At 41.5% G+C, this 21,723-nt stretch overlaps 1 protein-coding gene across 10 annotated transcripts in view; it reads left to right on the top strand.

Moving 5' to 3' along the window:
* Positions 1-21,723, top strand: part of LOC309348541 (uncharacterized protein) — a 410,924-nt gene that overhangs the window by 297,187 nt on the left and 92,014 nt on the right. For 5 of the 10 annotated variants that reach the window (XR_014159451.1, XR_014159452.1, XR_014159453.1 and 2 more), the window contains one exon: positions 13,107-13,163. The exons of the other annotated variants lie outside the window; for them this stretch is intronic. The gene's annotated coding sequence lies outside the window, so the exon portion shown is untranslated. The remainder of the gene's footprint in view (positions 1-13,106; positions 13,164-21,723) is intronic. 10 annotated transcript variants of the gene reach the window in all.

A 21,723-nucleotide genomic window follows, 5' to 3' on the forward strand; every position in this document is an offset into this window, starting at 1 on the left:
TTTTTATTTTCTGTGTTGCAACATATATTGTATTTTGATATGGTCATGATGTCTATGTTGCACCTTGATACTGGAAATAGTAGTTTTCTTTTGATGCTTAATGTAGATGTACATTCAGCTGTGTATGTATATACGTATGTGCATATAGAAAAAACAACAGTTTTTTGACAAATTCCTAGGGCCAAATTAGATGTGATGTTAAATGTGGGTAAACATACAACATATGGAAATTGGTAGAGTATTGGGAGGGAAGCAGAGTTGAAATCGCTGCATACAGAGTGGTGTGTGTGTGTGTGTGTGTGTGTGTGTGTGTGGCAACTAAGTGTTTTCTCCCAACAACAAAAAATCCATCTTCAGAAATAGTTTTTGGTTCCAGTAGGAAAGTTTTCACAAAGGCCAATGGCAACTTCTGGCACAGGGAATTTTCAGCAGAACTGCAATGCAGGGGAGGCTTAGACTTACTTACAAAATGAAAAAAAGGTCTATAATAAATGCCTAGAGATGCATTTAACATGAACAATGGTTTGACCCATATGCTGCAGAACAAATAATTAAATAAATAAATTGGAATATCCTGCACATTTCAGAACAAAGGGATGCTGGGTTTGGTGCATCATATCAGACACAGTGGATAGTCTCCAACTATGAGTAGACCCACTGTAATGAATGAACATGGCTAAGTAAGGACTATCAATTTCAGCAAGTTGAATACCACCCAGTCACATCTTAAAATAATCGCAGATATCGCGTTGTACCTGCTATATACAGTATCTACACAGGAAAGGCTGTAGCTCAGTGGTGGCTCATATGCTGTGTACACAAAAGGCTCCGGATTCAATCCTTGGCACTTCTAGCTATAACTGGCAAAGACACAAGTCTAAAGACCTGGTGAGTATCTGACAGCCAATGTAGACAGCGCTGAGATAGATGGAGCCGTACCTAGTCTGGCTTGATATAAGGCAGCTCCTTGTGACATTGCGAGTCCAATTCTTATTCTTGCCCTGTGGAGGTTGTGGGGGATGGATAGACAGAAACACCATGGTTTCTACACCACATGAATATAATAAAGGCTGCATGCCACTTTGTAAACAATTCTCTGGCCATTTTGGGAGGTGTGCTAATGCATGAATCTCTGTTCTGCCTGAAGGGTCATAACAGCGTGAATTGCCTCTGTCACCAATTCCCCGGAAAAGAAGATTCACATAACCATTTTTCTCCCCACTTTTTGGTGATGATTTTCAGGAGACAGATCCACTGCAATTTGGGTGTGTTCAGGAAACCTCGCAGGTTCGGGTAGGCGAATTGCCCTACTTCTTCTTAGACTTAACATATAAAGACAGTATAATTGTATTAGACTCCATTTGTATAATTGCATTAGAACTAAAATTACAGTAAATTCTCAAGAGCTACTGCCAAAGGGCTCATAAATTCACGGATTTATTTGGCTGCACACATTTCTTAATATGAGTACAATTTAATCTAAATGCCATTGTAGGGGTTTTTTTTTTGGGGGGGGGGGATTTCTCCTTGCTAGTAAACAAAGATTTCTTTCTCAGTGTAGGGAGAAAGAATCCATCAGAAGACAACCCTAATTTTAAGTCTCAATAATTTTCCATGCGAAAGATTTATGCAGTAGTAAATTCTGAAATGCGGGAGCTAATCATGACCATCTTCCATAACCACACCACCAAAGAAGTCCAAAAATGCTGGAAAATGTGTTGATCCATAGCTTAACACCCAGTTTATTAGGATTGTTGTTTAGTCGTTTAGTCGTGTCCGACTCTTTGTGACCCCATGGACCAGAGCACACCAGGCTCTCCTGTCTTCCACTGCCTCCCGCAGTTTGGTCAAACTCATGCTGGTAGCTTCGAGAACACTATCCAACCATCTCGTCTTCCGTCGTCCCCTTCTCCTTGTGCCCTCCATCTTTCCCAACATCAGGGTCTTTTCCAGGGAGTCTTCTCTTCTCATGAGGTGGCCAAAGTATTGGAGCCTCAGCTTCAGGATCTGTCCTTCCAGTGAGCACTCAGGGCTGATTTCCTTAAGAATGGATTATTAGGATTGGAAGGCCATTAAGAGAACAGTGAGTTAGTAAACAGTGGTGCAGTGATTAGCATGTTGGACATTGGCTGGATTCACTTTGGCAGGGTTCAACTGGATTGCCATGAGATTCATGGGGTGACCATGGGCCAGTCCCTGCCTGAGCCTAGCCTGGCTATCAAAGGGATTGTCTGCCAGGCCAGACCTGTTCTCCAATGCCCCAAGCTTAAAATACAGGCAAATGCCACTCCTGCAGATTATATCATTGGTGCTATCATGAAAAGGTATTGGAGCAGCATTCCTGCTCCCGCATTCCTGCTCCACTTCACTTAACTCATTCTGCTAAAATCAACATATTCTAGAAAAGCAGAACTCTAGATGCCTCATCTCCAAATTTTGTAGGACTAGGATGAAGTATGCACCGATCTCCAGCTATGAGAAAATTGCCTGCATTTGATTCAGCCATAATTTGGAAGATTACAAGTGATCAGGTTTGGATTCCCAAACTGTGATCTGCAAGCTTTATTCAGGTGATCCATGTTGTGTCTGTGGATTTGTGATTGAAGACAGGTGATGGCACATCCATCTCATTAAATATGCAAATTGATTTGTAATTGTATTTTTATTGCTTCTATTTCTTGTATTGTATTACAATTTGAACTGTATGGAATTAAAATTGCAATGGGATAAAATGGAATATATAAGAAATAAAATAAGCAAAAAACAACAGCAAATAAGCATCTAGCAGCATCTAGCGCAGCACACTGTAGTGGTGCTGTGATAGCAGGCAAAAAATCGTTAAGTGGTCCGCTAAGACCCACAGCAATATTCAAGTGGTCCAAGTATGGGAGCCACTGCCTTATTGCAACCCACAGTGGTGAAAAGTCTCTAGGAAAAGCATGTAGAAAGATGGAAGATATTTTAAACAAACAATCAAACCCACAACACTTATTCCCACTCCCATTTGTGTTAATGTTTCATTTTCCAGATTTAGATTCTTTGTTGGTGATTTCAAAAAGTCACATATCCAATAACATTTTATTTAAGCTCTTTAAAACCTGCCAAGATAAAAGCTAATCTGTCCTGTAATCAGTATGCAGAGATGAAGAGAAGCAGCAGCAAAGCAGTTGCTGCATGTTTGCTGACAAAATATTTAATCCAAACATTTAATTTCAATCTGCCACTGTTCTCAGTTGGTATAATTACTTTAAGCAAATATCATGTAAGAAGAAATGGAAAATAGTCTCAGCCAGCGAAATGTAAATAATAAAAAATAATCATCATCATTGCAGGCTTAAAGCCTTCTTTAGGGTCTGTTCTGTAGACTATTTTAAATGCTTTAAGTGGCTTCACATTAATTCTAACATCACAGTCTGTGATTCTGCCATGCCCACGAATACTATAAAGCCCTGCAAATAACATGCAGCCAAAAATACTGCCTTTTTTCTGATTGGAATTTACAGATCCAGCCATAAATGTAACAATGGATACACAAATGTCACACAAATCTGGACAGTCAAATGACATCATGAGATTTAAAATGCTTAGTAAATTTCCACACCATTATTATTCACTTGGATCGGAGACATTGAATGATGTTTGATTTGATTTGTCCAGATTTACAGTATGTTATTGCTACTTGATTCCAAACGTGGCATGGGTGTGTTTGTATGTATGGGGTATGATCTGTAGCAAGGATGTAATGAATTGACACCTACATTTTACAGCCCCTTTAACATACAGTGAAATTTTGCACCATTTCTCTCATTTTCAGGGTAATGTGTACTGTAATGCATGCTGAAACTTGCCAGCTTATATTTAGAAGCAGGGCAATAGGTCTTTCATTAACTGGGACCAGTCAAATGAAATATATCTCACTAATTGAAATGATTGTGCTGGTTCTCAGCCCAATTCAGAAGCCTATTCAAAGTGCTGGAGGAGACTCTTGAGAGTCCCATGGACCGCAAGAAGTTCAAACCTCTCCATTCTGAAGGAAATCAGCCCTGAGTGCTCACTGGAAGGACAGATCGTGAAGCTGAGGCTCCAATACTTTGGCCACCTCATGAGAAGAGAAGACTCCCTGGAAAAGACCCTGATGTTGGGAAAGATGGAGGGCACAAGGAGAAGGGGACAACAGAGGACGAGATGGTTGAACAGTGTTCTCGAAGCTACAAACATGAGTCTGACCAAACTGCGGGAGGCAGTGGAAGACAGGAGTGCCTGGCGTGCTCTGGTCCATGGGGTCATGAAGAGTCGGACACGACTAAACAACAACAATTCAAAGTGCTCCTTCATACCTTGATAAGACCTGGATGGCAAAGGGCCAGATACCTGAAGGACCACCTTTTACTGCGTGACTTACTCCAAATGCAGAGGTCATCTTCAGAAACTTATTCTTTTTCCACTTTTTTTTTAAAATGCTTAGTTTAAACTTTTATAAAATGCAATTACCCCCTGCCTTCCAGGGCAAAACCATTAGAAGAACACAAAAAGAGCCCATGCAAAGGAAAGGCCCATCAAGTCATGCATTCTGTTCCCATGGTGGCCAATCCAATGCCTATGGGAAGACCACAAGCAAAGTATGAGAGCCATAACACTCATACACCTACGGGTGTATAGGGGCAGGCCACCTCTGATCCTGAAGGCAGCCATCATTACTAGTAGAAATTGATCTCCTCCTTCACGACATTTTCTAATCCCTTTTGAAAGCTATCCAAGTTGGTGACTATCACTATTATTTGTGATGGGTGAAGCAAGTGGTGACCAGGAATAGGGTATTCTCTGTTTTGGTACCCTAGTAATGGCATCCTCTCCAGGAATACTCACCTGGAGCCAAGGATGTAGGAAGACACCCGTTTACACAGCAGTTTGATTTCCACTAAATACCAAATAATTTCTCTCTCTATTTACGTAATTATCTATGAAATTTATGTAAGTTAGGTGGAATCTACAAACATATTTTTTATATTTAAAAAAACGTTCTGCAAATGCTTTTTTAAAGCTTTTTTTTTTTAAAAAAAGCATTGCATTTTCCATAAGGCTCACCATCGCCATCTAATGTCACATTGTATATTGCACTTAAAACACACTTTTTGCAGCTCTATAGCTGAGTCCTTACAAATTTAACGTAATGACACAGCACCATTCATTTCAATGGAAGGGCCATTCATTTCAGTGCAAAGGAAATGTAATTTAAAGGGGAAGGGGAGTCATCAATTTCTGTATCTTTGCAGACTGCGGGGAGAAAAACTGCATAGCTAATTCCGATCGGTATTTGCTTGATTGATTTCCGTTCCGGCTATTGGACGAATAAACGAACATTGGTGATCTCTGCTTTTGCTTCTATTTTTGTTAGAATTCTCTGACATCCCTACTTGGTGCAAAGTCTGATGCCCTTTGCTAGATGAGGACCTTTTTATTTGCCTTGGGCTTTTAGATGGACTTTTGTTCATTTCCCCCACCCCAGTCCCAAAAGATCCCCACTGCAGACCTATATGATACAGCCCAAAATGTTCAGTAGGTCTCTTCCACCCTCTAGAGAGCCTTTTTAGGAATGTGGGTCAGTGTAGGGTTAGAGAGAGAGAGAGAGAGGTCATGTTTGTTCTTGCTGTTTTTGGACATCTTTTACTGACTTTATTATTAATGTGTTTTTAACTTATGTAAGTCACTCTAAAAGTCTTTGCACTAAAGACTGGGGCGTGAAATATGTGCAGAACAAACAAAGAAATGAACTTATCTACCCTGGTAACCAGATCAACCTTCAATTAGGTTTGGGCAAGTCATAAACGACATCGTGCACGGGAGCTGGATAACTGCATCTCGACCAGGTAACAAAACCTATTAACATTTAAATTGAGAATCCCAGGAGGGGCAAGCAGACTAGGCAGAATACATAACTCCTTATGTGTGACAAGCCGTTCGCTATGTATGGCAGACAGGATTAAACAAAGGAAATGCAGCATATGCACATACTGAATAGGGCTCATTGTCCAAAAGGAAATACAAACCTTGGTAAGCGTGCCTGGTACCCTTAGAACCTTGCATGCACGCACACAGAGCCAGTCATCCCATGCAGGGCAAACCATGGCAAGCATAACTGGTATGCTTTTTTGCTCATCCTGGTTGTACCTCCTGAGCCCCCCTAGATATTCCCCTCAGTTTGGTGACAGAACTGTGCATGCAGTGGCGTAGCGTGGGTTGTCAGCACCCGGGGCAAGGCAAGTAATTTGCGCCCCCTAACCCGCACGCCTGGCACCCCCCCCCTCCACAGTGGGCGGCGACCCGGTGGCTCGGATCGGATTTGCGCAGCCAGCACAGCAGTGAGAGAGAGAGAGTGAGCCAGGTAGGGGCAGAGAGCTGCGAGTGCGAGCGCCCCCCCAGATGTTGCGCCCAGTGCAGCCAGCCCCCCCTGCACCCCCCACGCTACGCCACTGTGTGCATGCCACATGATTACTCCTGGGACACCCCCCCTTAGACTATTCCATTGCCAATGTTGCAGTAAGTTTTAGGTGCCAGTCCAATCGGGTTCTGTACGTGAAACTGGAGCAGCGTGGGCAAGGGTCTTAGGTGCTATCTCTGCATTTGCCTCAGGGAGATATACCCCAGGGCTGGCCCTGGTCACAGGGTGAGATTGCTCTGCTCCTTAATTAATCACAATTTTTTTTTAATCTCAGCATACTCAAGTCAGTTTAAATCACAACAGTGCCATGCCAAACATCCATTTGTGTCCACGTGCAAGATAGCAATCTGGGCAAGATACTAAGTCACTTATCAAGCAGAGCCCAGCCCAGAATACAGCCCAGAATATTAGAAACTGTCCACTGCCTGTTGGGTGAACCTGATAAACTAAGCCTGTTATCATCATCATTGTCATCATCATCATCATCATCATCGGTGTTGGTGTTTGTTATAATTTCTTACCCACCCTTCACCATAAGGTCCCAGGACCTGTTACAACAGTATAAACACACACACACAAATAAATTTAATAAATAAATAAATTGTGAAATCAGCTTTTTTTAAAAAAATTGTACAATGCATCAATCTTTCACTTAAGTTGGTAGCTTGTAGACGGATACCAAGCCTCACACTTTTTCTTCTACTCCTCTTCTGTAGTAGCTCCAGTCACAAATGATATATAACATATCTCTCTTTTTTTTGAGGGGGGAGGGAAAATAATATCACCATCCTTTGGTCATTAAGAAGCGAAAGAATCTCACTAATTTATTGTTTAGCAAAAGCATTCAAAGATTAGAAATAATTCCTGTCACTCTACCCACACAGATCATCCAGCCTAACTTGCCATAATTAGGAAATGCAAAACATGTCGAAAGGGGGGGCGGGAAGGGGAAAAAAAATAGGAGGGAGTCTGAACTTAGCAGGTTCCAAAGAACCTCAGTGGGTGATGTTGCTTCTTGAGTAATTACTACAATAACTCTTTGAAGTGAAGGGTGCAATTTTGTTTACTCCTTAACCAGTCTTGCTTGTATTACAGGTCAAGCATGTATGTCAAAAACTGTTGGCTTTAACCGCAGCTATTTCTGTTAACTTATCTGATTTGTTTACACGGCTAAACAGTTAGGGCTCCTCTCTCTCTTTCTCTCTCTCTCTCTCTCTCTCTGTACTGCAAGAAAAGAATTCCACTGCAGCGGTTAGGAGAAGCAGCACAGGCTGACAATGGTAACCTAGTTCTTTATTTATTGCTCCCAGCAGGTGTCAGATGCTGTGGTTTCTTTACAACCATCAACACCCTGGGGCTTTTTAGTTCCACATGCAAGATAAGGAAGATGGGGGATGGCAACTAACCTCCAGGGATTAGGTACCTGAATCCTATCCCAACTGCTAGCAGACTCCAGCTGTGTCTAAATGTGTTTTTGTGCTTTTTTTTTTTTGCTTTTTTTAGGGGGGGGAGGAGAATTTCTGATGTTCAGTGGTTGCTGATTACTTCCAGATTTTAGTTCTACCCCAGTGGAGATTGGCTACAAAGAGTTTTAGCTGTTGTTAAAAACTGCAATTGCGCCAAGGAAATGTCTTCTTTACAACCAGTTTCAAAAACACGAACTGTTAAAGCAGTGTTTTAAGGAAAGGTGTGGGGCGACAAGGAGAGAGAGAGAGAGATCTGCAGATGTCTCAGGAAACCCGTTCAAAACAGTGTAGCAAGGCAGAGTTAAATGTGGACAAGCCATACTTATTGTGCGTTCGTTCTTTTACCATGGTGGGTTCCAATCAAACTTCCAGCTGCAAATTAACTGACAGTTACCAAGGCTGATTTTAAATATCTTTGGATGCTTTCATAAAAGCAACTCTATGTAACTCCTGTAAACATTTTTTCCTGTAAACATTCCTCCAAATTTCACAGCTACCTCAGCTCCTTTAGATGTGGAAGAAGTTTGTTATAATAAAATTGGATGCTAGAGCAAAAAGTCCCCTTCTGCTTCTCTGTTAATACATAGAGCTCTGTCTTTAATGCATATAGATTTAAGCCATTCATAAATAATATTGTTAGTTCACTGTAGATGAAGGCATCATTTGACCTGTGGAAAAGGAGGAAGCAAGTTACAAATGAAAGCTAGAGACTTACACTTAAAAAACAAAACAAAAACAACTCACTCTGGGCTTGGTGTAAGGTAATTATATATACAATACAGTATATAATATAACCTAACATTATATATATTATGCAACATATAAAGAGTTTAAGGTAATCCACTGTCAAAGTTAAAAGCTCAGCTTTAGGTTTAGTTTCCAAATAAGTTAAAATCTACTTCGATTTTTAGAACTTCAGCAGGAAATCAAGTTCTTGCATTCTCTGAAGGATTTCAACTGCTCCTGTTCTCACCTTAATCCCCACTTGATCACCACCCATTGCCTGCTCCCCTGACAAAAACAAAACACCTATTCCCCCAAACAGTAGGACTGTGTACAGCTACCTGATCCACCTTCTCTGACTTGGGGAGCACCCATTCTGGATCCATCCCCCAAGCAATGGTGGGGAGGGGGTGCCAAGCGTTTGTTTTTGTTTTTTTAAACACTTTTTAAACATTAAGTTAAAATGGGGTTTAAAAATACAGTCGGGAGTTCTCAAAGATGAAATTGCGGATGTAACAAAAATATGTAACTTGTCCTTCAGATCAGCCTCCATACTTGAAAATGAGCAAGTGATCAACACCCTTCACCATCTACCCCCGAGGGATGAGAGAAGGTAACGTGTTTCCGTGTGCTCCATGTTTACATTTTATCTGCTCATTGCAGCCGCTGAATCAGCTTTTGCGCCGGGATTCCACTGTAGTGTGTACCCATAACAGGGGAAGGGTATACCACAACAGAAGCCACGTGTGACCAAGGGACAAGCAGACCTTTTAACATATATGGTACACATTTCCCCCACTGGCTTTAATTAATTCAATGCGTTTAGATAAGTTAGACAGCCGCTATCAGTCATCATACAATCACAAATTATTACATGTGCTTTGATAACCGCAAGGAAGCTATTATGTTTTTTTCCTGTATCAGGTTGTTGATCGACAGCTATCCAGATGCTTTTAGCTGATAACAATCAGCCAAGAGCTGCCGCTGATTATAACGAACTGTGAAAAATGTGGCTAATCTGTGTTGGTTTGGGGATGTCTGGAAATACAGTCTTTTGATCCTTTTTGTGCTTTCCCGGCTGCGGGCAAAGTTGGCTGACATCACCGAATATAGTGTAGTGACCAGCCTGCGCTAGCAAATATGCGTGTTTATAATCTGAAATGTGGCATCAGTGCCTTGAGGGCATAGCGCAGGGGTGGGGAACTTGTGGCCTTCCAGATATTATTGAATTTCCACTCTCATCAGCCCCTGGCAGCATGGCCACTGGTCAGGGATAATGGAAGCTACAGTCCAGCAGCATCTCAATGGGCGCAGGGCTCCTACGTTTTGCATAGGGGAAGCAAAAACAGCAGCACAGTAGCAGCTGCCTACAACACAAGCACAGGAATTCAATGGGGCAAAGTGAAACCTCTGACATCAGTAAACTCAGCGCCTTCCATTTCTGGCACCTTTGTCTGTCTCTGCAATCATCACCAGCTCCTCACTCACACACTCCCATAATTCACAAATTTGGCATTGTGTTCTCCATCAGGATACAGTACTGGACTGTTGTGTCCTGAATATAAGCCGCTAAGCTTGTACGGTTTGGGACCAAATCAGATGCTGTGCCCACCTATTTGATCCCACTGGAAACACTATTTCCTGGAGGGAAAGCTGGGACCAGACAAACGTGGAAGGAACTTTGCTTAGCCCTTTGCATGCATGCTACAGCCCCTCTCTACATTACCTCCACAGGCCCATAGCACATGGCATGGCGGGGCTGTGCTATATACCTGTCCTCCATCTGGCTGAGCCACTGCTGCATTCAGGGATGGAGACAGGGACAGGCAAGGAGGTGGCAAGGTCAGTTTGGTGCAAATGTGCCAGCAGGGGCACCAGGTAGCTTCACTAGTGTGTTCACACCACACCAGCCTTGCTGCTGCCTCTCCCCCTGCCCTGCCCCTACATCCTAGTATGCAGCAGCAACTCTCCCAGAGGCAGGTCAGCTGAATGGCACAGCTTCCACCATGCTGTCCACTATGCCCCGTGCAATGCTTCTGCACATTTATAACACACATTTAGAACTCTGCAGGGGGAACAAGACAGTTTGAAGCAGAAAGAATCCTGGGCATAGCCAGGATTTTTGTTGGGGGGGGAGCAGGACTTGGGGGGGGCAGAACCGCCCTGATTGGTCAGTTAGTTAAGTATTTCTATTGTTTTACTTGATCTAGGGAGGCAGCTGCTCCCCTTCCCCCTTTGGCTACTCTTGTGTAAAGAACCATTCACTTTCTGCATGTAACGGAATCTACATATAATATCAAGTCTCATCCTCTAGTCATAAGTTTCCATGTGGCACTCAGATTGTTTTGTATGCTGTTCTCTAACAGAGACGAGTGAGATGGGTTGTGCTTTGCTATCTTCAAACAGACAGCATTAAGTGGTCCGGAGAATTTAATTTTAACCAAACCAACAGCAATCTTCATAAACAATCTCACAAGTGGAAAAGAGAGGGGGAGAGAGAGAGAGAAAAGCATTGTGTTTGCTAGCTAAATCCATCCATGGAACATAACAAGAGGTTATGCCACCGCCTCAAATGATCAAAGGAGCTATTTTATTTGATTACAGTGGAAAGTTGCCACAAGAGCCAAAGTCAGAGAACATTATCATCTCAGCATAATTATTCATTAATGATTTACTTTAAATTCATTCTCTCTCTGAAAAAGGAATTGATTAGAAATTGGATTTAAAAAAAGAAGTGGAATGATTAGATGTCTCTAGCTGTGAAGAGGCAGGCAAGGGCCATCTCCGACACCAGGACATACCACAGCCTGCCTTGACTGCAGGAGCAGTGAGGGGAGGATTATTTCGTTCCACTGCAACATATCACAAGTGGCTGTAGCTACTTTTACAAACGCAACCTTGTCATTGCGATTTGTCGCACTTTTGGTGAGCATTTTAGCACACTGAAGTTTCCTCTCCTCTGTTTTGTAGCCAATAGCCATAAAATGCATGGTGCAGTAATGAAAAAGGCAAGATCACAACACGGGATATAATAACACCACTATGGCTATACAATATAAAGTCAGATTGCAAAGTGAATGCAGCTGCTGGCATTGCATTCAAAGTCTGTGCATCTATGGGAGGGGGGAGTTCATAGCTCAGTGGCAAAGCAGGCATAGGATCACAGATTTATTTCTGCCATCTCCAGTAGCAGAACAAGGACATAAGCTCAGAGAGCTGCTTCTAGTCAGAGTAGGCCAACCTTCACCCAATATGGTGCCCTCAAAAAAAAATTGGACTCCACCCCTCATCAGCCTTGGCTACTATGGCCAATTGTCAGGATTAATAAGGGTTGTAGTCCAAAACCTATGAAGGATACCAGGTTGGAGAAAGTCTGAGTAGACAATGCTGAGCTAGACAGACCAAAGCTCTGACTCCATGGAAGACAACGTCTTACAACTGTATCCAAATATCAGCAGATTTCCTGCAGACTCCACTCACAATTCTAAATAAGACCTGAACAGCACAATCAGATGTACTTCCTCAGAAGTAAGTCCCACTGAGCTCAATGGAACTTACTCAAAGATATGTGTGTGTACAGAATTTCAGCTTAAGGCTACTATCTGATTTACCAGTGCTTTTAAAAGCAACACACCTGATGCAGCTGTGTCATTTGAGAAAACCAGCAAAATGTGTGAACTCTTGGTAGCCCTTGATGTCCTGATTATTAATGATGTGAGACAGCTCCTGTTCTTCACTCGTCCTGAAAACATGTTGTCAGTCAGAACCCATGAAACCTTTTCCACAGCAATGAAAAAGAAGGCACAAGAGGTCATCAGCTTGCTGAAGTTGAGCAGGTGTGGTTTCTGGTCAGTGCCTGGATAGGTGACTGACTGGAAACCATATATATGCATCCTTGGGTTCCATGTTGGAAGAATCTTAACAGTATCACAAAAACTTTATTAGGATCAACTAAAAGTCACAAAACAGCCAGTTAGTTCTTGAGTGTCAAAGGACTACTGCTGAACTGAATAAAGTGGACCAGTGATTGGTGGTGTTTTCATGGGTGAATCCTTTCCTTTAACAAGTGAGGGCTGCTTTGCCACCTCTTGAAGCAAGGGTTTGGTTGTACTTACCTAGGTGTATGTCCCTCCAACTACAAGGGGGCTTCTTTCTGAGTAAACATGCCTAGGATTGCACTGTGAATTGTGGTGTCCTAAGGTGTCATGGGCCAGGAGTCAGCTTCACCTGCTGAACAGCAGCCTGAAGGGGGAGAAGGCAGAGTGACTCACCTGCAGCTGATCAGCCATCAAGGACACAGTGGAGGAGGTGCTGATGAGAACCAGCTGGCTTCAGTCTTCTGAAGCAGAGCTTCCAGCAGCAGTCAGATGCTGTTAAAAATGCTTGCAGTTCTTGGCCCTGCCTTGCTGCCTCCTGCTTGTCTTGAACCCATCCATGATCATCAGATTCCTTGACCCTTGGACTGTCTGACCCCACAGATTGCTGTTCATCCGACCCTAGGACTGGACCTGACTTTGGACGCTGACTGCCTCCAGGTAAGTACACCTCAGAAACTCTTATGGTTTGCTGGCCTCCCACTCCACTGAGCTCTGCAAGTTTGTTGTTCAGCATGAGACTACAACACAAGGGTGATTTGCCTACCGCCTATTTGTGTGCTTTCAAGCAGGAGTTTAAGACTGATCCTTTATTATGGTCCATATTTCTAAACTAGAGTCCTTGGATTATGTGCCTTTAGTTGATGTTGCTGGTGTCTTGCACTGTGATGTTTTTTTGCTGCTGGATTTCTTTGTTGTTTTAAGAATTGCTTTTTAGCTTGTTTTATTGCTATTGTTTTATTCTGCACGCCGCCTTGGGTATGCATATGGCATAGAAAGATGGGATATAAATGCAGACACGCATGTGTGCATATGTACATAAGTCCAATTCATCATTTTGAAGAACAACGAAGAACTGTACTGATGGTTATTTGTGCTTTGTCTTTTTCTAACGTTTATGTACGTATGGACATCCATACATTTTTAATTTTTATATTGGAAGGGTTAATTGGAGGTTGCAATTCACATCTCATGATACAATATATGGTGGAAAGCAAAGTCTCTCTCTAAGTGAGAGCACAGATGGCTGGTTATTTAATGCTGCTCCAAGCATCTTTTTGACTGCTAAAACAGAACCAGTGTTTTACTGCATGTATTTTGAATGAGGAAAAAGAGAGCTTTAAAAAATATTTCTGGCAATGGAGGGAAGCAACGGAAGGTGAAAAGAGGGCAGAGAACTGTCACCATCACAGCACCTGAGACCAGTGAATATGTGTTAAGTGAGGATAGTGGACTGAAAAAATATGAGACTGTAAGACAGATAACAAAGACTTGCTGCTTTTGTTACTTGGGGTTGTTTTTTTCTTAAATAGCTTGTGTTGCTTGTCAAATCTTCTGATGACACAACCTGCTTTTAAAGTTTACTTTTCATTAGTGAGAAAGGATGAGGGAGAAACCCTGATATATCTATGCATGATGAAAGGAATAGGGCAAGTCTTGGGCTCAGACTTGGGGGAGTGGGTTATTCTCTCCATGTTCCTTTTTCCTCCCAGATCTTCATACTGAATAGGTAGTCTTAGCCATATTTTTCTAAACCTCCTTCCCTCCCCTTCCTATCTGGCCTCCTCGTTGCCACACCAATATAGAACACTCTTTACACATTTGTAAGAACTTGATCATTTTGTGTAGCAGCACCTACACATTGGAATTCCCTGCCTATTGATATCAAACAGTCATCTTCACTGTATTCCTTTTGGCACCTGATAAAAAACATTCTTGTTTAATCAAGCCTACCCAGATGCTTGGAAAAGCTGTTGTGAATATTAAACTGTTTTAATATTTTAACTTCTTGTATGTTTAAATGTATGGCACATCTCTCTGTGCACATGGCAGAAATGGGCAGGGCAGTTTTTGTTTGCATTTTAATGAGAAGTGGCCTAATTTGCAGTTCTTGAACCAGTGTGTGGACCCAAAGCAAGCTATGCTTCTAAATTTGTACTTCTCCAAGTATTGTAATGCAGTTCTGCAAGCAAACAATATATGCAAAATTGTATGCATTAGGGGGAATTGTACACAAAATACATATAAGCACTGGTAATATCTCACTCAGAATAGTCCCATCATTTTCCTTGACTGCACCCTGCAGGTGATACCCAACATTAGTCATAACTCAATGTATAGCGTTATGGTTAGGCCTTAACAGAAAGCTTAATTCTGTGGTATGATAAGCTTAGTGGTTATTAGCACAAATGAGATGCAGCAGATGATTGATTGCTTATTTTCTTGTTTTCTTGTCACTCTGGTAAATTCTTAACAAGCTTTGCTTTTCAGAAATTATTTGCGTCTTGTTGACATAAACACTAACTTCAATACTGCAAGATTATGATGTGTATTGGACAGATTAGCCAGCACAGCAAAAAAAAATGCAAGAAAATGGAAATATAATCCCTGTTATTTCTCACCAAGCTAATGAAAGCCTTTTTAATGCAGGCACACAATAGGGTTCAAATTGTCAGAATCTAGAAAATGGTTTACATTAAAAATGTGATATATGAATATATCAAGCATACCTTCCTTTGTATTTCTGATTTCCACTGGATAGTCTACAAGATTGGTTTGATAGAGGTACTTTAAACATACATAACTTCAAGACTTCTTTTTTTAAAAAAATCTATAAACCATTTCCCCCCTGAAATAAGTCTCCCCAAAAGGCAAACTTCCTCTTTTGGAGATATTACCCTTACATCTTTAGAAATGAACACACAATAGTTCAGATTCAGATCAAATCCCCGAACTAGCTCAAAATCTTTTTTAAAAAAAAAAAAAAAAACACATGTTCCCAATTGCTGAATTTGTCAAAAGCTAGGCACCAAGCACTAGTACAATAACTTTCAAAAGAGTGTGATAAAATGAGCTGTGAATGGTACAATTTGACCCCAGATGCCAACTCTTCCAAGATTTGCCTTTTTCCACTGCCTCATGTACCCCATTCCATGGCAAAATTCTTAGACCCTTGGAACTGATCACTTTAGAACTATCTTTTAATCCACCACATGGCCAGCAGCCTACGAGGAACTTGCTGCGGCACTAGGTTTTCCATTTTCCGTTCTGCTCCTTTTAATATACTGGAAGCATTTTTACAAAAGGCGAGGCTTAATTAATGCCAGATAAAAACCTGCTCTTTCTTGTGGGGTCTTGCACAGCATCTTTCCCTAATGCAATAAATAAATAAATGCGTAGAAAATATTCTGCAAATGGCAAGATATCTGAAAATGAATGTCAGGGAGATTTGAAATTGCCATTTGCAACCGGGCTGGCAGTGTGTTTGCCAATTTACCTTTGATTTCTGAAGAAAACCGAACATCTTGATCTGTTTCAAAATAACTCCTTGTGCTCATGAGATCAGCACAAAGGGCCCTTTTATGTGGGTCAAAGGGATGTTTCCCCCATGCCCATTTAATATGTTGTCTGTGAAGTTCTGTGTGCTGCCCTTAGGGCCATCCACATGCTGGCGATATGCATGTAACTTGCACAGCAAGTTTTCCTTCCTCTCTGAATCACAATGTCTGCAATTCAGTCTGCCCCACAATGAAATTGTGTGTGTGTGTTTTCCCCTCCACATTCGCCAGGTATGCAGTAAGCTATTGCTCCCCATGAAAAGAGTCTTCAGATGGGGGACACACACTGTAGTAGGAACTTATCATTTATACTGCTTTCATCATGACAATGACTGATGTGGCTCTCTGAGAATATTATATATTTAGAAGTTTAGAAAGGTTCTCCTTTTGCTGGGGGGGGGGGGAGAATGCTTCTTTGTACTTAAGAAGCATATCTCATCATACTCGGTGAACTCCTGAACTAAGTCTTAAATGTTTAAAGAAAGGTCAAAAAGGCAGCCTGCTACAAAAGTGTGCAACTCACACCTGACTAATATCAGAGAATAAAATCATGCAGGGAATAATTTGAGTAAGTTTTTCTTTCCATTTAAACAAAAAGTCATAGATTTTCCCCCCTCTGAATATTTAACAAAGCAGAAAGCAAACTTTTGGTTCAGGGAGGAAAGAGAAAAAAGTCCATAAGATTCTTCATAAACTTTGGGAGCGTTTCCTCAAAACATGCTTCTCCATTTATACAACAGATCAAGGAAGGCTAGAATCCAATTTCAAATCAAATAACCTCCATATCGATGTGCAGGGTAGTTGACAGTGCACTCTCATCATCTCTGTGCTTTCTGGTGGGTAATGTGCACAATATAACTTAGAGTAGCCATTTGGCAGAAAACTGCTGTAGTCAAATTGAAATAGCCTTTAGTGCCTTGGTTAAAATGGAGAGCCCATAAGATATGCTTGTCATGGGAAGGCGATGCAGGGCCGTGGGGGGGGGGGAGTAGGGTGTTTGAATTAAGGTGGGGGATTTGTACTGTTGATGGAACTGCACAGATGTCAGGATCTTATTTAAAAGTGTTAAAGCACAGCACAACACTGAAGCAAAAATTTGTTAGGCTAGTGGGCTAGCGATCAAATATTTCATTGCCGTAGTTAGCAGCCACCTGTGAGTCACTTACACATAACTGTATGCTTCAGGAGGAAAACACAAGCCGGATCTTTGAAAACTGGGCTGTTTCCTGCTGCTCTGAGACCTAGATGGTGAAAAGCGGGATAAGATTGAGAGAGAGAGAGAGAGAGAGAGAGAGAAATTGCACACAAATATTTGTATATCAGGAGAAAGAAACACTAAAATGCTAGGGAATTCTTGTGAGAACTTAAAAAAGGGGGGGGGATTTGGCAAACTGAAGTAGAAATGTGGCAAACCAAAAATAAGATTAGAAAAATGAGAAACTAAGAGAAACCAAAATTGACAGATTAACCCATCCCTATTTGCCACATGCTGTGGTAGTAATTGTATAAACAACAGCTAACCCTCCGGCCAACCCCCCAATCATACCCTGAGAGTGTAGTACTTCAGAATGTATATGAGATAGGTAGGTTTCAATTTATTTGTTTAGTTAGAAGCCAAAACAGAAGAGAAGGCAAAAACACACACCACCCGAATTGAACCACAAATTTAGCTATTAATTTCCTTCACACAAATGAAGAGATTCTCAAAGTAACATAGTGAGGAACCTGAACATCACAGACCACTAGGGTTGGTCTCCTGACTTTTGAGAGTGGTTTTCCAAGAAGCATGGGATCCCTGCTGTTGGGGAGCCCTTTCTGTGTCCCCATGAGCACGAAGGTGTTTCTTACAGAGCAATTTCAATCTCCACCTAAAATACCTCAGGATTCTGGTCTAATTGTATGATGACAGAGGTGGTGTTTAATGCGTTGCTTGCAGTGAAGTCAGGGTTTTGTTAAAGACAAGCATGGGGTGGGCCCCATTATATCAAGACCACTGTGCATTAACCCTTCCATCCCATGCCACAACCATTTAAAAAATGCCTCATCCCATACTACAAATAATGATAGAACAATAATTCCCATTTGATTTGCAACTTGATTTTTTCCCCTTATCTCTATATACAGTGATTTTTTCAGGATTGTGGTGGCAGGGGACAGATTAAACCTCGCTGTATCAATGTGCATTGGGGGAGGGGTGCCTTTGCGTTACTGTTGAAAATGAACAACCTAACAAGCAACATATTTAATGCAACAAATTGAAGTATAGTATGAAATGTACTTTTGAATAAGAAAGGAAATGGCCTGATGGGTGGGAAATTAAAATATGCTGCTTCTAGGTGGATTCTTTTGACACAGTATACAGAGAAATTGACTTCTCTAGAGTATTGGCTCTTTTTGTTAAAACGGTCATTCAAAGGTGCTTTTTTTCTTTACATATGGCCCCGCCTGTGAGACCTATTTATTAACCAAATACCCAAACTAGTCTTTGCCTTTTGTATTGAATTCTCTCTAGGACCCTTAGAGGTCCTACCAGCAAATCTCCCACAAACTAGCTCTAAATCAATAGTTTGTTATACCACATACTGTAGATCTGTACTGTAGTTTCTTCCTACAACCCATAGATACATAAGCCTGATTCTGGCATTTGCCTAACTCTGTGTGAGTGGGGAGGGTGCAGAGGTGCATAGGCAAGCCCTGCTCAAATGTCCCCAAATGCACCAGGAGGACTCTAAGCATCTTCACCCAAGCTCACTTAGAATCCTGCTTCCATCCTACTCTCTCAATGGGTGAATGCATTAAGTGAAGGGGGTTGTTGGAGGTGGAGTTTGCATGTGTGGCCCTGCCCCTCCCCACTTTTAAACTACAAGGATTTGGGAGGGTGATGAAGACAATACGTGATTGCACTACCCAACCTCTCTGATTCCTCTGTTCTTCCCACACCCGTTTCTTCACATTCATACACCTGCAATATGCACCTCGAGTCCATTCTCTTTCAGAATGTGCACAATTTAAAAGGGAAAGCTTTTGTGTGTTCTTGTGGGCTTCAGAAGGTATTCTTCACTACTCCTGAACTCCATGCCCCGTGATAAGCCACAGCGAATAGGTGCAGCAGAAAAAGGAAAGCCCAGGCAAAATGCAGGTGATGCAAAGGGGTTGAAGAAGGAAAAATGGTTTATTATCCGATGCATTTCAGACCTCTTGGGTCCTTCATCGTGGAGTTTCAAATGCAGAAGTTTAATCCTTTTTTTTTTTTTACGCTCTCTCCTCTTCCCTTCTGCAACAATACTAAATAGACAGCAGAAGTAAAGAGAAGATGGTGTGACAAAAAATAGAACTTCTGTATTTGAAACCCATTGATGAAGGACCCAGGAGGTCTAAAACGTACTGGATATTTAAAAATAAAATCCAACCTTTCCTTCCTGCTTCCCAATCCCCATGAAAAAACCAGACACAGTGCTGCTTCCTCTGACACTCTCCGCGTCAACGGAAGACAACAAGAGGGTTTGTGGGTCAACTCTCTATATCGCTGCCACAGGCTCTGATTCGGCTCAGCTCCATTAGATATTCAGGCTTTTAAATGCTATTGGATACTCACTGCAACTTTGGAGGATTTCTTTTCTCACGATAGAAATCAGCATCACATTTTATTTATATTCATTTCCCAAACTTTATTCAGATTCAAACAAATTGAAAATCCCATTAGAACAATATTGGCTTTTCAAAAAACACAGCCTTAAAAGGAATTCAAATATTTCTAGCACCTTGGAACATGTTCATTTTATAAGATTATTAGCAATAAACTCATTAAATTTGTTAGAATACGGTGTGTGGTAAGTGGCAGTACACAGGTGACAATGTATATTTAACATTCCAGTCCTCAACACTTCACACAGAGATAAATACGTAAATTACAAAGACAGGGATAATCTTGTTGTTGTTGTCTTTCAATTATGTAGGTTAAAATGATCAGCAAGAGACCTTTTCTTGCAAAAAAAGAGTACAGTGGTACCTCTGGTTAAGAACTTAATTTGTTCCAGAGGTCCATTGTAAGAGAAAGTACATAAAGAATTGCTCACAAAGTTGATAAAGAACAAAGTGTCAGTAGATCTAATGGGGTGTCCAGCTTTTCCCTGAAGGAGAGGGGCCACACACTATTTCTTGTTGTATTTTGCTGTTTCATTTTCTGGATATCTATCATAAGCAATGCTATTTCTCTATTAAAAGAGGTACCAGAACCCACCATGAGCACATTCCTCATTCTCTTTGAATGGCAATGGTGCCCATCTGAGAGGTGCCGGAACTGAGTTTCTGCTGGCGGGGGGGGGGGGGGGAGAGCCCTTGTCATAAGCAAACACTTCACTTGTGTAGGTAAGCAAAAATATTTTAGAAAGGGGAAACTTTGCTTTTCAGATTGATCTATGCTACAAATATTTCATAGAAACCCCTGAAGAAAACACTGATGAATCGATTTGATTATTGTTGGAGCATGCAAATTTGAGCTGTGTAAATTCAGTTTTGGAATCCGGGAGAACAGTGTGTTACATTTTTAGTGAAGGAATAAAACGTTTCCAGGAGCATCTAAGCTTGAATTTACCGGTTTACATCAGCAGCACTATCCTGGATGATCTTTGTCTGTGTCTAAGAAGGACTGGATAGATACATGGGAGCCAGCTTCTCCTGGCAATAGCTCAGGATGCTCCAAGCATGCTAGTTGATGGGAAGAGGGTGCAATTGAGTCCTATGCTGATCTCTCCAGGCATGGGAGGCTGGCATGGCATGGGAATGAATTGGGCCCCCCAGTTGTATTACTGAAACACCTTTAAAAATAGAGATAAGCAAGCCATAAGATGAAGTAATATAGCAACTGCCAAGATTCTATATCAGTTAATAGGAGTTTATGTCCTATATTCTCACGTTTTAACGCCCATGTATAAAAACCCCCAAGCTATGCTGTGCCAAATGTTCACATTTGAACATGTTCTGTGCAAAAGGGCTTTACCTCCCAAGCTGTCCAAGCCCTGGTCACAGCGTTTGTGCCTCCTGTGTTTACAGTTGCCATTTCCATGTTTTGCTGCTTTGCCCCCCACCCCACCCCACTCTGGGATTCTTGTAAAGTGGTCCTACCCAATTTGGGAACATGACATAAGCAAGATGATAACACAGTGCCACACGGCCCTGGACCTGGATAATATCACACAGCGTGACTACATGATGCTATTACAAAGTCAGTTGAGAGTGAGGTCAAGAATCATTGCTTGCCTTAAATTGACATACCAGATGGAGCTTATGCTCAGCAAAGTGAGTATAGGATTGCACACTTACATTCAGTAATGAGCATCTCTGAACAGTTTTATAATTGAATAAAATAACACCTATTTTACCAAAACAAAACAAATTCCTTCCAGTAGCACCTTAAAGACCAACTAAGTCAGTTCTTGGTATGAGCTTTCGTGTGCATGCACACTTCTTCAGATACACACCTATTTTACCCACATTCATATCATATCCTCATTGTTCCATGAAAAAAAATGCTTTTATAAACTTGACGGAACAGTTTGGAGATACTTTTGTTTGATTTGATGTCACTTCCATGTCTCTATATCCACCTAATAATGGAATTGGTTTTTAAGTTCATGACTTTTGTTTTCAAGTTTAGTCTCTAT

Source organism: Podarcis erhardii, assembly GCF_964252035.2.
Source record: "Podarcis erhardii genome assembly, chromosome: 1".
Classification (NCBI taxonomy): domain Eukaryota; kingdom Metazoa; phylum Chordata; class Lepidosauria; order Squamata; family Lacertidae; genus Podarcis; species Podarcis erhardii.